Source organism: Centruroides vittatus, unplaced genomic scaffold (assembly GCF_030686945.1).
Source record: "Centruroides vittatus isolate TY-2023 unplaced genomic scaffold, ASM3068694v2 contig_370, whole genome shotgun sequence".
Classification (NCBI taxonomy): Eukaryota; Metazoa; Arthropoda; class Arachnida; order Scorpiones; family Buthidae; genus Centruroides; species Centruroides vittatus.
The window spans coordinates 2,199,767-2,214,699 of NW_027122193.1; the positions used below are offsets into that span (position 1 = coordinate 2,199,767).

Sequence of the window (14,933 nt, forward strand, 5' to 3'; positions counted from 1 at the left end):
GCTAATATAATAATTAAATATGAAGTAATTTAACTATTAAACTAGCCTTATTTTAGTCTGATAATAGGGCAGATTGTTTGACATTAATTAAAAATTAGGTTCATGATTTTAAGTAAACATTACTAGTCTTCACTTCCTGTACTTTTACAACCCCGGGAACAAAAGTCTTTATGGGCAAAGTTGACCTTTTATTTGAGGCCTCTCGTCCACCTCGTTATGTGAAAACATTTAAAAACAAAGCTATGTAAAAACTGATGTCATGAAAGGACTGGAAGTGAAGACTCGTTGTTTCTTCCAAATTGTAATTATTTTATATATATTTATTGTCCTTGGCCATTTGGTTAAAATTAAAAGATAATATTTAAAGAAATGCTTACTCAAGTCCCGGATTTTTGGATCGATAAAAGTGGAGTTTCAGATCGAAAAGATCGCGTTTCCGGATTTATTCTCGGAACAAAAAAAGTGATAAAAATAAACCAAAATTATCAACTTTTCTTCAGTTATCTGTTTATTATTAATTAATGCAGTATACAATATTATACAGTTTGAATATGACCATGCACATACAAGAAATCTATTGATATTTTCTTCTGTCAGACTGTGTCAATGGTCATCGAGAATGTTTTTATACAATGACGAACATTTCTCAGCCTCTACTGTAGTCACAGGACAGTATTTCGGCAAAGATACATTGGCAAGCCCTTCATCTTCAAGGATCTGAGACAATTTTCCAACTAGATAGCTATTAATATGGAAAAACACAGAAAAACCACTGTTCTTTTCCAAAAGCACCTCCAGCTTCATGCAAAGTTTGTCTCCACATACAGCAGGGCAGTTTTGTATACAATATCCTTTGCTGTTTGAAAAATTTTTAGACATTCTTCAAATGACAACCCTATTGCTTCTAATGCTTCAAATGATATCTGGAAAATTTAACGATGGGTGCAGATTAAAGAAACAGTTAAATGTGGATTCTCCAAACCTTCCTTAACATCCACAATGAAAGAACTTTCTGATTCATCCAGTTCATTGATAAAATTTTGACAGTCTCATAAATGATCTACACAGAATACTGCTGCTTTTATCCATGTGCCATATCTCATGACTATGGGAGAGGGTGGCAAAGGAGTATCTGGCAGATGCTCATGATACATAGCAGTTTACATTGGTGATTTTGCAAGTAGTTTCTTGCCGAAACAAACGAGGGAGTTTACATCTTTAAAATGTAAATGAACTTGTTCGGCCAGAAGATGTAAAGTGTGATTCAGGCAGGTTACGTGATTAAGATTAAACAAAAAAATGCATTTTTTATCTAATCTTAATCATTTTGTTAATTACATTGCACTGGAAGGAATGTCTGTTGTGAAAGTAATTGTAACATAAGCTTATCAATTAATAATGGAAAAATGCAATAACCTGAAATATTAAAATCATTGCACCTATTAACTAAGAATGACATCAATATAGAACCAGCAATAAAGTATATAATCAATATTCTACATTCAAAAATGATAAAATGACAAAAAAACATTATCTTGAATCAATGTCAAGAAATGTAGAAAAATAGTTACTGTGATAATTTTGATTATACCAAGTTATTAGAAAATAATCATGGTACATTATTTAGATAAAATTGTCCAGGTTTGGTTTAACCTGTCAAGTGGACATTGGACAAGACCCATAGAACCTGACAAATCAGTTCAAAACCAGAGGACTGACAGATAGATTAGGTGTTATATTGATTGCTTGAGAATAGGAGATAACCTGCTAGACATTAAGGGAGCTGAGGAAGAGAGCATGTATAGAACCTTGTTTTAATTTAATAATCCTGTTTAGCTGATGAACATAGTTGCTATTTATGTGTCAGTTGCATCAGTTTTAAGTAAATTATATAGCCAACCATGTATTTCTCCTTGACATCTTACATATTAAACAAGCAGACCCATTACAACACAATGTGGATAGGATGTTAAGTAAAACAGACCCTGATTTCTATATAATGTAAATATAAAATCATACTACCTAATTCCTTGTTTATTAAAATGGCGCAATCATGCTATGCACCTGCACGTATTGCTAGAATACCGAATAAATACTAATAGGAGAAATTGTAATGTTTCTTACTAACCAATGGAGATAAGAAAAAAACAAATCAAAGCCTTTCTCTTCCTTGTATACAAATTGAATCTCTGACTACCAAAATTTATCGTAGAGTCCCGTAAACTTGACTTAATGTAGACTGAGAAGGTGACAAGTTACTGAAAATAACAAATGTTAGTCTAAATAGCAGAATTTTCATAAAGGTATTACATGTGCAAATTCATATACATATTAACTACGTACCAATAATGACTATTTATACTTGTAATTAAATTTTAATTAAAAAAAATATTGGCTCTTCAGTGGTTACTTGCGAGTTAGTGACATTCTCATCGCGATGTTTCAAAGTGTCACCTTAGAAAAAAGGTTATATTCTTTATTAACACGTGGAAATGATGCTATTATCGAGTGCTGTTGGTGATGAACAATAACTTATTTAATCCTAGTGTTAAGCTATAGAGGTAAAAATATCTTATTGAGGTATTAGATTACATCATTACATCTATATAAAATATACATGTAATCTAATACCTCAATAAGATATTTTATACCTTATTATTTCAGCTCTCTGGAAATGGAACTCCTTTTATAATAACTCTATTACTTGACTTTCATACACATTTTTAGGAATGCAATACATCTGAAAGTCAAAGACTACCTATATACCTATATGTATTTATATATTATATATATATAATATATATATATAAGAGTAATCTCAACATTAGTATGATATTTGATAACTGACTGTATCGGTAATACAAGATGCTTTTATAATATAAATCCAAACAAAAACATCTGACGCCAAGTAAAAAATTATGACAATTTAGAAGACTAAAAGTTTTTCTTAAGCATTTTTCTTTATATAAGCTTCTTTATATATAAGTTAGATAAGCTTGGCATTTTGAAGTGGTACCCACAAGATTTTTACCTATATTAATGTTTCCTATATTTTAAGTAATTACAACTTACTTGAGCCTTGTGACCGGTGTGAAAATAATCAATTCACAGTAACGAACGTTTTCCGGATGGTTTTAACCTGAAGAAGGACATGGAAGGCGTCCGGAAAACGTTCGTTACTGTGAATTGATTATTTTCACACCGGTCACAAGGCTCAAGTAAGTTGTAATTACTTAATATACACCCCGGTGTGTATGAGGAAGATATGTTTCCTATATTTTGCTTTAAAGTGACAAACAGCTTTATCAAAGAAAAACTCCAAAGAAGAAATCTAAATTGATATAATTTTTTACTTGGTGCAAGTTTTTTACATCTCAGATGCTTTTGTTTGGATATCAATTGTTTTTTGGTTAATGATTGCGTTATTACATCAAGACCTAAGACAATTCAGCCACTGCACAATGTAAGATTTTGCGAATCTAGCAGGACAAAAGTTTTAAAAATAACCTACAATATATTCACCTATAACCATTTAAAAACAAAGCTGATACATCAAACAAAAACTGCTACGCAATATAATCTGCTTGTATTGTTAATCGCTGTTCAAAAAAGACTTTCAACTTGATCAGTTGAAGAGAATGCTGGAATGATGAGAGTCACTTTCTGATGTTCGGTTGCAAAATTAAATCTTTTTTTTAGGTGTTTCATCGAATCACAGTGGAATGTTTACATCAGGATACGTAGTTTAAATTTAAATTTGTAAATGGTTTCTCAAACCTTTATATTTGTAACAAAATACCACCTCTATATATTGGCAAGTTAATCGGAAATTAATTACAATTAACAACTGCAACAGATTGCCAAAAATTTTGTACAACTTTGTACATCGAGATTTTGTATTTTTTTATAATCTAGAAGATCTATATACCTCATACAATGAAATGTGTTTTTGCAAAATAATGAACTTATTACGCATATCGTCACACGTCGAGACAACAATTACACAAAATATTGAAAAACGATGATGATATGATATGATGAAATAGGGCAACCCAAAATTACTACATTTGCCAAGCAACATTGAAAGATACAAATAACTTAAAAATGGTTCAATGACATAATAGTGATGTTCATACATTCTCTTTGGGTTTATCTATGTCACATGCAAATAAGATTGATGGATGTAGGGTATAAATTGGATGTATAGAAATGGCAGTGTCCTACACCTGAAGAGAAACAAAATGTCATGGCTAGAAAGAAATTCATAATAGACAGATTTAAGTCAGAAACAGGACTATTGTTGGACACTCCAAAGCAAAGAGGAGGAAATACTAACGACGAAAACAGTACTAGAAGATTTCTTTTAAATGCTAATATGGCTTCTAATATAACAGGTTGATTAGTTGTTAAATGAGTGATTTCATGCAATATTGCACACTTTGGCCTGTGGGTACAAGATAAATATTATCTCTATAGAGTATTGTGACGAGACTGCAAATCTGTATGTTTGTATAATTGGTATCCAATGCCAGTTACTCGTCACAAGATACTTATACATGGTCCAGAAGTAATACAGAACTTTTTCTTCCAATTGAACATATGTCTGAAGAAGACAGGAGTCTCACCATAAGGAATTCTGGAAACTACATCTAGAACATGCAAGAAAAGTGTCAAGAATCCAAGCAAATATAGACTTACTACATAATCTTTTGATAACATCAAACCCAGTAATTATATCTATGAGAAGAAAACAAGAAAAGCATACAAGAGTAGTTATTAATCCTGAGTTAATGAAGCTAAACAAACACACAAGAAAATGATAGTGATTCTCTTTGTAGCGAGGCTACCAATTCTGACGATAGTAGTAGTTGTGATAGTATGTAATGTATAAAATTACGTTTCTTTTTTATACTTAAAGATTTATTCTTATTATTGTAATTAGGTTTATTTACAATTAAATTGTTCCATTTTTAATATAATTTTGTCCCGCTAGATTCGCAAAATCTTACACTGTGCACTGACTAAACACTTTCAATATGCTGTTTAGTAAAATCATTATAAAAGGTTTTAATTTGCATAAATTTGAGATTTTGTTATTCTAGATAACATTTTGAGTAAAAATGATTTGTTTCCATGCAATTTTATCCTACAAGCATAATGACTTATCAATCCAGAAGTTTTGTGAGCAGCTCACACTCACAAAACTTCTGGATTGATAGGTCATTATGAGAGGCTTAAGTTTAAAATTTCAGCTTTCTAGACACAATAGTTTTTTCTCTAGAAGTGCCTGCAGTGCTGGATGTTTGTTTTGTTTGTTAAGTTACGGCAGTGCAACACTTGGGCGATCTTCCTAGGGTGGAATTCCTTCCAGGAGGTCTTTTTAAGGGTAACTGCACCTATTCAGGCATTACAGAGTTGGAGAAAACCCAGAAAACTCCATGCGGCCAGCCTGTCCTGGCAAGGTGCAAAGCCACGACCGAATTTCCAGTGTTCAGGAAACGGAACCGCTTCGTCACTGGTGGGTCACAGTACTGGATGAAGAAAGAAGAAAAAAACTACAGCTTTTTAGCAATTTTTGCACTTTTCAATTGTTTATATCTTGGCAACCCCTTTATAGTAAAACCTGAAATTTTGCACACTACCTAGAAAATAATTATTGTTTGAACCAGATATTCTGAAATATTCTGAATATCTGGTACAGAAGAAAAATCCCTGGAGAAATCACCCCTGAAAATCAGCAACTCTGATTCCTGTATATATAGTCAATCACTGACATTTTACTTGGTCAATCATAAAAGAGATATATATCTGTCTCAAGGATTGGCCAATTAATCTGTCATAATTTGGTATCAGTAATCAGCCAATTACTGAAATGACAAACTGCCAATTAATCGGAAATCAGTTCATCGTCATGTATTTAACACTATTTCAGCCAATGATTGAAATATAACAACAATAAATGTTCAGTTTTTAAATATAATCATTGCAAGCAAGGGATTTCTCACTCCTGATAATTCGAGAGCTTTAATTTCTCTTTGAATTTTTTGATAGGAATGAATTGGTTTCAATTTTTATAAAAAACCAAAACCAAGCTTTAAAAGAAAAATTGATTTTTATTTCAAAACTGTTTTCAACATTATGTAATTGTTAAAATTTCTTGTCAGCTTGAATTAAAATGAAATATTCAATTTCCCTGTTCACACCACACAGCTTATTGTACGGTGTGAACTCGTATTTTCAGGAGGGGAGTCAAATTATCATACGTCTAAAAAGTGTGAAACAGAAAAAGTATGTCGATTTATCCAGTGGTGACGAGTTAAACGATGTCAAGTAAACCGAGTTTTTTAACATTAATAACATTAATGCCTACGTAAGTCAACCGGAACCACAGAAAACTGACTAATTAACCTACGGTGTCGAGTTATCCGGGTGACGACTTATGTGGATTCAACTGTATTTTTTAAATTTCGTTTTCACTAATATATCTAAAGTATAAAGTTGCAGAAAAGAAAACCAAATGAAATAATAAGTTAGAAATATAATACATTAATCCAGTGGTTTCCAACCTTTTTGTACCTGCGCCCCCCCTTTAAAAAAAATTGTCGCGCCCCCTTAATTTTTCTAACAATCTAATTTCATAAATACTCAAAGTGCGCTCGGCTCCAAACGCGAAAGCGAGATGTTCTCGTTCCAGCAAGAGTATGGATGGATGTTTTAGCATTTGTACCCGAAAAATTCGCGGCGAGGATTGTGGATTACGTATACCTATTTTGCTGATTCATTTTTTTGACACCTATTCGACTTTTTTGGTTTGTATTCGAAAATGGTATTTTGGAAACAGCTGCATGCCCCCCTTGCAACAGTCTCGCGCCTCCCTAAAGGGGCGCGCCCCACAGGTTGGAAACCACTGCATTAATCAATAAACACAAAACATACAAGCTCCAAGTTTACTACTATATTATGAGATTTCATATAATCTGTTTAGACATATATAATCTTACATATATATATATCTAACAGTTCAGATATTATTCATTATTTATTATCAATCATAGATATTTTTTGAACACCTTTAGAAAAATATAGGAGATAGCTATATTAAACAAATAACATTTTATTCCAAAAAAAGTGAATTATAATATAGTAATATTAATAAATATTTTTTAATTTAAATTCCTATTTCTTAAATCTAATGACGACTATATATGCATTCAAAAATATTTACTTATGTTAAAATTTAATACAGTAAAATATAAATCTGATATTTTTACATTCACTTAATGTCATTATCTGTTTTGAATAAAGTATTTAAAGTTTATTCACACAGATGACAAATAACAGACTGAATTCCAGTAGCATTAGTGTTTGTGTTTGAATTATAGAGAGAGATGTATACCCAAAAACCTGGATACACAAAATGGAGGTCTACATTTTGCCCATCCATCCTCAACCATCTCTGCGAGGATTAATTTCTAATGATAGAAATCTATTAACCGACTTCAAAAGTTAGAGAATACAATCTCCATCTCCTTAATACAGAGACCGAATTTCCTACAACTGTTAATATATGATCTTGTCAGTTTCAAATATTTCAAAACTGTATGATTATCAGCTACAAAAATGAACCTTTCTTGAAATTATCAGCTCCATCGTAAAGAATTGTTATATAATTCAGGGAAGTCAACTTACTTATTTCTGACGAAACATTTTACAAGATCTTTTCTTACAAATAAAAGTTCTGAATCCAACAAGTGTTCATTCCGACGAGACAAAACAGTCTCAAAAAAATGTTTGATCAGAAACAAATAAGTCGACTCCTCGAATTATATAGCAATCCTGTGAAAAAAATTATTAAATATTTCTTTTCGCACGACATCCTTCTTTTAGATTGCAGATTCCGCCATTATAGAACACTTTATTGTAAAAAAAAAAAAGTGCATATTACAAACAATATAATCTTTCAAAACAAGAAAGAGACAATCAGCATTTTTTGATTGTAATAAACAATCATGATGACAATTGTCACGCTCCCTTAACCTTTTACGCTGTGCTAAGGAGTTTGAAACTAATGTCATGTATTTCACTTACCTTAAACGGTTAATGTTACCCTCGGTGCCAAGATGGCGGCTCGTCTCTGATTCCAGCAAGGAAACAGTGGGACGCACGTTCTAACCTAACCTAACCTATTCTAATAATTTGGTGCTAATAATTAGAATAGGTTAGGTTAAGTTAGGTTAGAACGTGCGTCCCACTGTTTCCTTGCTGGAATCAGAGACGAGCCGCCATCTTGGCACCGAGAGTAACATTAACCCTTCAAACCATTATAATTACTTGTTTTTAAGTATATGAATCATTTACTTATTTCTTTAAGCAATCAAATTTTAGAAATTTACTTAATTAACAAAACTTATTAAACATTGTAAGGTATGATTCCAGTTCTGAGTGAGGGAAAGCAACCCCCAGAGGATTATAAAGTCCAAAGGTTCACCATTTTATATATAAAAACTTATTTAAGCATAAAAATCTATTTTATTTCATAAAAACATATGAATAAATTCTAATTTTATAAATATAAAGTTATAGGAGCATACGAAATATTATTTTTATTAATATAATTATGAAATAAGTCACACATTTTACATAAATACATTTTATCATCATTCATATGTTTTCTCTCTCAATTATTTACTAAAACTAAAATTAAGTTTTAATTTATTATTCTGTTTGTTTATTTTATAAATTATATATAAAAATGTACCTTATATCATATATAAATTAGTCGAAATAAAATGTTGATGTAATATATTAATTAATATTACATTTTGAACGATTCAAAACACGATTCTTTTTTCCCTCCGCTAATTATTCAAAATTCGAGTCGCCATTTTGAAAGTTCTCCCTCTAGCAGCAGCGGAGATTAATTTCTATGAAAAATACGTAATTTAATATATAAATTTATCTGTGTATTAATATTATAAATTATGTTATATTATAACAAATAAAATTTATTTTTTGACTTTTTTAAACTTATATTAAAAAATACAAGTTTAAATTTTTTCTCTTCTCCTCTGCGGGCACTAATATGGGTTCGGCCAGGCCCACAATGGGGTGGCCGGATGGCGAGAGACGGGAGCCGACATATCCGATTGGAATTTCAACCACGAAAAATCCCAGGGGGTTTTTTTGACCCGTCAGGATTAAATCCCGAGTCCCCCACAACAGTAAGCTGCCACCTTGACCGCTCGGCCATCTGGCCATTAAGAGGATCTTTTTAGCAAGCCCATTATGGATTAGGTCAAACCCATAATGAGACAGCCGGATAAAGGCAGGCCCCGACATATCCGGAAGAACCACCCCTAGAAAATTTCGGGAGTTTTTCGACCGTTCGAATCAGATTTTATCCCGGTGTCTCATAGCGGTAGGCCGTTATCGCAGCCGGCTATCAAAGTTTAAAGTATATAAAAAGAAATATTTCATATAATCGCTTAAATAAAATTGTATAACAGTAGGATTTATAATTAGCAATTTAAAAAATAATTATCATTATCCACCAATAAGTTAAATGGATGAAAGAACTAAAACTCTTTTCTGTTTAACTCTTTGCATTGTGGACATTAAAGGAATAACGAAAATCACATTTGAGAAACAAAGATATTCCGTCCATGAAAAAATGGAGAGATTGCTTTTAATTTGGATAAAAGAAAGGGAAATGAAAAAAGATGTAACTAGTATGACTATCATTCAAGTGAAAGCTAGATTTTGAAGAACTGAAGAAACAAACGCCACATTCGTCAAATGTGGAGATAAAATAAATCAGTTGTATGGTATTTTTGCTGGCCGACCTTTCTCGTATACGATTTGTACCAAATATCCAAAGAAATCTTCGATTAGCCGGCAACGTGGCAGATTTGAAGGATTAAATTTTTTGAGCACAATGGGATGTTTTTGTCCTTCAAGAACTCCATCATAAACTTTGTCGGGCCAAAAGATGAATTCGTTATGTTAAGAAAAGGGATTAAAATTTTCTTTAGACATTTGTTTTGGTACGTGTCGGCATCAATTGAAAGGGATCCCTTCTTAAAAGATGGCTTCGAAACACCCGTTGGTAAAACGGCGGCAAGACTTTTGCTTGAAATTTCTTTTTAAATTTGTACTTCACTTCTGGAGGTGTTTAATTTTCATTGCTCACATAGTAAATTTCATTTTCTGGTATTTCTATGCCGGAGAGAGAAAATATTTCTCGTCGTCCAAAACGAACGTTTTGTTTCCAAAATTTCTCATCGGCCATCTTTATTACGTTCGGATATCAGCAATCTTTTTTCACCAGTCCACAAAAATTAATAATATTTTGTAAGGTCGTAGTCATAAAGCCATTTAAGTTGCAATGGTTTTAAAAATATTTCTTTGTTTTTCGAACTTTTAGGTTTGTCATACATAACAATAAATTATTTTAAAAATATCTAGCAACGAGTTGCGTAACTATCCTGGCTTTTATGAAATTTTATTTTAAAAATAACATTTGTATTATTAATCAAAATAAACAACTAAAATTGTATGTAGCGTCATCTGTTACGAGATTTTGTGATTAAAAAAAAATGGCTGATAAGGGTCTTGTGTACCGAAATCGTTCCAGTAATAAAGTTGCATTCTGATGATAGAAGTGTCATTTTGATGTTATCAGTAGCAGTGTGATGAGTCTCTCTTATCTCTATTGTAGTATTTGAGATATTAGTTTCAATAATTTTAAAGACAAGAAACTCTTTTATAAAAATTGCAGCCCGGTATTGTGACGATGTCACAATAAATAATTGTTCGTTTAATTATAATTTGATATCTGTGATGAGGTGCCAATTATAATACAGGATAACCCACGGCTTGGACCTAGTGTTCAAGGACTAACACCCTTAGTGATGGTTTTGTTCTGAGATTTCTCAGTGTTTCGGTTTAAGAGCCACACTATACGTAAAATCCGATCCAAGGAACGACGTTCCATTATGAAACGGCCTACCAATGGCTGAGTGGATAAAACTACTGAACATTCGTGGGTTTGCGCCACACCAATTGGCTGGCCACATGTTTTCCGGGTTTTTCTTTTTTACGAAAGTAACACTTAAATCGGGACCAGTTTCCTATAGAAAGTCCTTCAGGTAGCACGACTCGTCCTCGGCAGATCGCCCAAGTGCCGAGTCCGGATATCAATAAAACGAGCAATTGCCAGCATTACTACACAAATATAGTCGCTAAGCAGGTTAGCAGTCACTCCGTATATTTTTTAAAGTCTTTCCGCCCTGTGGGCACTAAGAGGGCTTCTTTTAGCAAGCCTATTATGGGTTCGGTCAGGCCCACAATGAGGCGGCCGGATGGTGAGGGACAGGACCCGACATATCCGGACGGACCACATGTCACTTTGTATTATAGCTCCATGGTCACTCCAGCACATAATATAGTGTTGCCATCCGTTCCGTTTTTAATTCATTGTCCGGGTTAACTAAACTAGTTTAGAACTGGCGTGCACATTATTCTTTGTATGGTAAAATAACATTGCGCATGCATCAGAGACTTCTGTTCGAACAAACCTGACCTGCCGTCCGGGTCGGCAATATTGAAAAGGTGGCAACAGTAGTGGATGCTGCTTCTAAATATGTCGTCAACAAACACTAATTGTTTTGAAATAGCATTTCTGTGAAAAGTATTCAGCAAACAAATGTTCAACTGCTCCGGAACTGTTAGGTCTGCTGAATGCAGTCATCAATAATTGGTCACGAGTTCGCACCAACTATGGGCTTGTTGCGTGACATTTCCCAAGTTCTGTTTACGTGTCTAACATCTTATTAATAAAAGCAATCTTCCAATAGAAAGTCCTCGCGGGAGCCATTTTCCCTTCATACATTGCTCTTGTGTCGCGTTGCCTTATCCTTTCAAACCAAACCAAACTCAGGCCGGATGGTCGAGCGGTCAAGGTGACATCCTGCCGCTCTGGGGAACCCCAGGAATTTTTTGGAGGTTGTCTTTCCGGATATGTCGGTCCCTTCTTTCACCACTCTGCTGCCCCATTGTGGGCCTGGCAGGACTCATAATGGGCTTGCTAAAAGAGTCCCTCTTAGTGATCACAGGAAAGAAAGAGTTTTAAAAAAGTCGGCAAAGGTTGCTCAAGGAGAATTTTTCTTTAAGCCGATTGCTTTTGTTATAGAATCTGTACTAATGAAGTCAAAGTGAAGAGGAGCGAGGCTTTCGTGACTTTTAAGAAAGCTGCGAAAGCGGTATACAGAGAAAATGGATCGTGAATACTCCTTATATCTTTGTCACTCAAGTTCGCCGCCATTGCTCGTTACTGCTCCTGGAAACTTACAAGTGGAATTAGGCCTTACTGTACTAAACGACCAGATGGCAATGGACCAGTCTGCTGCTTTTTTTACTCTTTTCACTTGAGTATGATTAAAAGAGTTTTATCAAGCTCGCGATGGGTTCGGCTAGACCCACAATAGAGCGGCCGAGTGATGAGGGACGTTTCTGAGGTTTTTGATCCATCCACATTCAATTCCGGATTCTTCAGAACGTTACGCAGAATCGCCTCTGCCATCCTATTGCTCCGATGAACCCAAATTGGAATTCAGGTAAGGTGACATGCGGGTTGACCTAGATACATTAGCCCATAAGGTTCAAATTAGTGGCTCCAACTTATATGAGCTTGTGAGATTATGGCTTACCCAATAATTTGGGCTAACAGAACAATTCATTTCTTTGTAATTTAGAACTGTTTGCGGGGTAACGTATTTTTCATTATTGTCTCGCTATTTATTTTATTGAATCACGTGGCTATTTTGAACGAACAGAAGCAGGCACGTAGGCAGCAAGGGGGCTTGCGGGCTAAAGCATCCTCCTGATTTCGGTAATAGCATAATGCCCGTAGCAAAATGACAGACGGAAGACTAAAGCGGTTAATATATTCAGGATTTCCCTCACACTTCTCTTTTTCCGCCTCATGGGCACTAAGCAAACCTTTTTTCCATATCCCATTGCGAGTTTAGCCAAGCCCACAATAGGGTAGTGAAGGACAGGGCTTGGCATACCCAGGAGAGACCATCCATGAAAATTCCTGATATTACTCGCCTGGACTGGATTCTGGATCCCTCAGAACGATAGGCTGACGCCTTAATAGCTTAGACCATTCGGCCGCTAGTGCCTTTTATGTTATACAAACGTGTACAAATATTTTTAAAAGTTTAATAATAAACAGTTTTATTTATTATATCAAAATTTTCCCTTCTGTATATTAAAACTTCGATATTTGTTCACTTTGTCACCACCAGATGAAGCCATGGGTTTTGCAATCTTCGTTAATTTTTCTTCAGATGTTAAAACATTTTACTTATTAAAATATTACTGGGTATAAAATACTATAGATGAAATTATAATATTTAAAATAATAATAATCATTGTTATTATTATTAATGTTTACTTTTAATTCTATATGAAAAAATTCAGTTTTATCCTAGGGATGCGGAGGAGAATGATATGTGTTAATGATAACCAGAGATTCGTATAAAAGATTAAGATAAAAACTTATTATAATTAAACTAATATTGTTTATAGAAATAAAAAGATAAATTAAATTTTTAATTTATTTAATTTAAAATATATGCTCTCCATTTCAAATTAGTAGTGTCTTGCCCCTGTACATCATACTTTCCCTTTAACAATAGAGTCGTGTCGATCTTCTATGTAACTCTGTTCAAGGAAATACAGCATTTTTGAATTAAAATAACGGTTTACATCGGAAGTTCATATATAATTGGGCTAAAATTTCCATACGTATTCTCGGCTTTCATCTATCTTACCACGCTCTCGAGATTAAGGAAGAACGTACAGACAATCGGACGACGGTGGGAATTTATATGTCTATAATACAGTTAAAAATATAGTGTATAATTTAATATTAAACAAACTTTCTTCGACTTTTTTTTTTATTATTTAAGGAAAAATACACGGTTAACTCCTGTTAAAGAGCAAGCTTCCTTCTAGTTAAGGAGCAAATGAAAGGTTAAATTCCCATTAGTTAAGAGACAAACAAAAAGTTAAAGTTGTATTAATCTCTGTTAGTTAGAGAATAAAGAGAAAGTCGAATTCCGCTTAATTAAAGAACAAACTGAAGATTAAATTCCCGTTAGTAAAGGACCAATTCCTGCTAGTTAAGAAACAAAGAAAAAACTGAATTCTCGTTAGTTAAGGAGAGTAAAACGGAAGATCGAATTGCCTTTAGTTAAGGGATAAACGTCAACGTTAAAGAACAAACGGAAAGGTCAAAAACTCCTGTTAGGTAAGTAATAAACAGGAAGTTCAATTCTTGTTAGTTTAAAGAGGTTAAACTTCCGTTATTCATTGATTATTCTCCCATTAGCGAAAGAAGAAATGAAAGATTAAAATTGTATCATTTAAAAATAAACAGGAGATTAAAATAGTAGTAAACAGAGAGACGAGATCACTTAAAATAAACTTCGAATTCGATGTGTTTAGAATAATAGGTTTTTTAATGATGTAACTAAAAATAAAGAAGTTTCTTCAACTATTACTATAGTCAGATTTCATTTAAAAAATTAAATCATTTTCGATTATTATTATTTATTTATTTAAGTTTTTCTTACAATACTTTTTATTCGAATTCTTCTTCTTCTTCCTTTATTTTTCTTTTTTTTTTTTTTTTCTTTTTGGTTTTGTCAATGTCCCTTTCGCCTGATCTAGTTTATTTTAAAAGGAAAAGAGAAAAATCTAACGTTACTGTCAGACGAGGCTACTTCGGGGAAAAGTTGCCATGAAACTGCCTCAAGCTTTTGGGTGATGATGTAAGACTTACGTCACACCGACTACAAAGTTGACCGGAAGCGATATACGGTTTATTTGACACGTCATCGATGACGTTTTTCGTTTTTGTTTTT

The 14,933-nt window shown here is 33.3% G+C and overlaps 1 protein-coding gene across 2 annotated transcripts in view; it reads right to left on the minus strand.

Moving 5' to 3' along the window:
- Positions 1 to 8,906, minus strand: part of Cpsf100 (cleavage and polyadenylation specificity factor subunit 2) — a 41,475-nt gene extending 32,569 nt beyond the window's left edge. The window contains exon 1 of one of the 2 annotated variants that reach the window (XM_067270346.1): positions 8,759 to 8,906. The gene's annotated coding sequence lies outside the window, so the exon portion shown is untranslated. The remainder of the gene's footprint in view (positions 1 to 8,758) is intronic. The other variant, XM_067270347.1, reaches the window with a different exon arrangement.
- Positions 8,907 to 14,933: the final 6,027 nt, after the last annotated feature.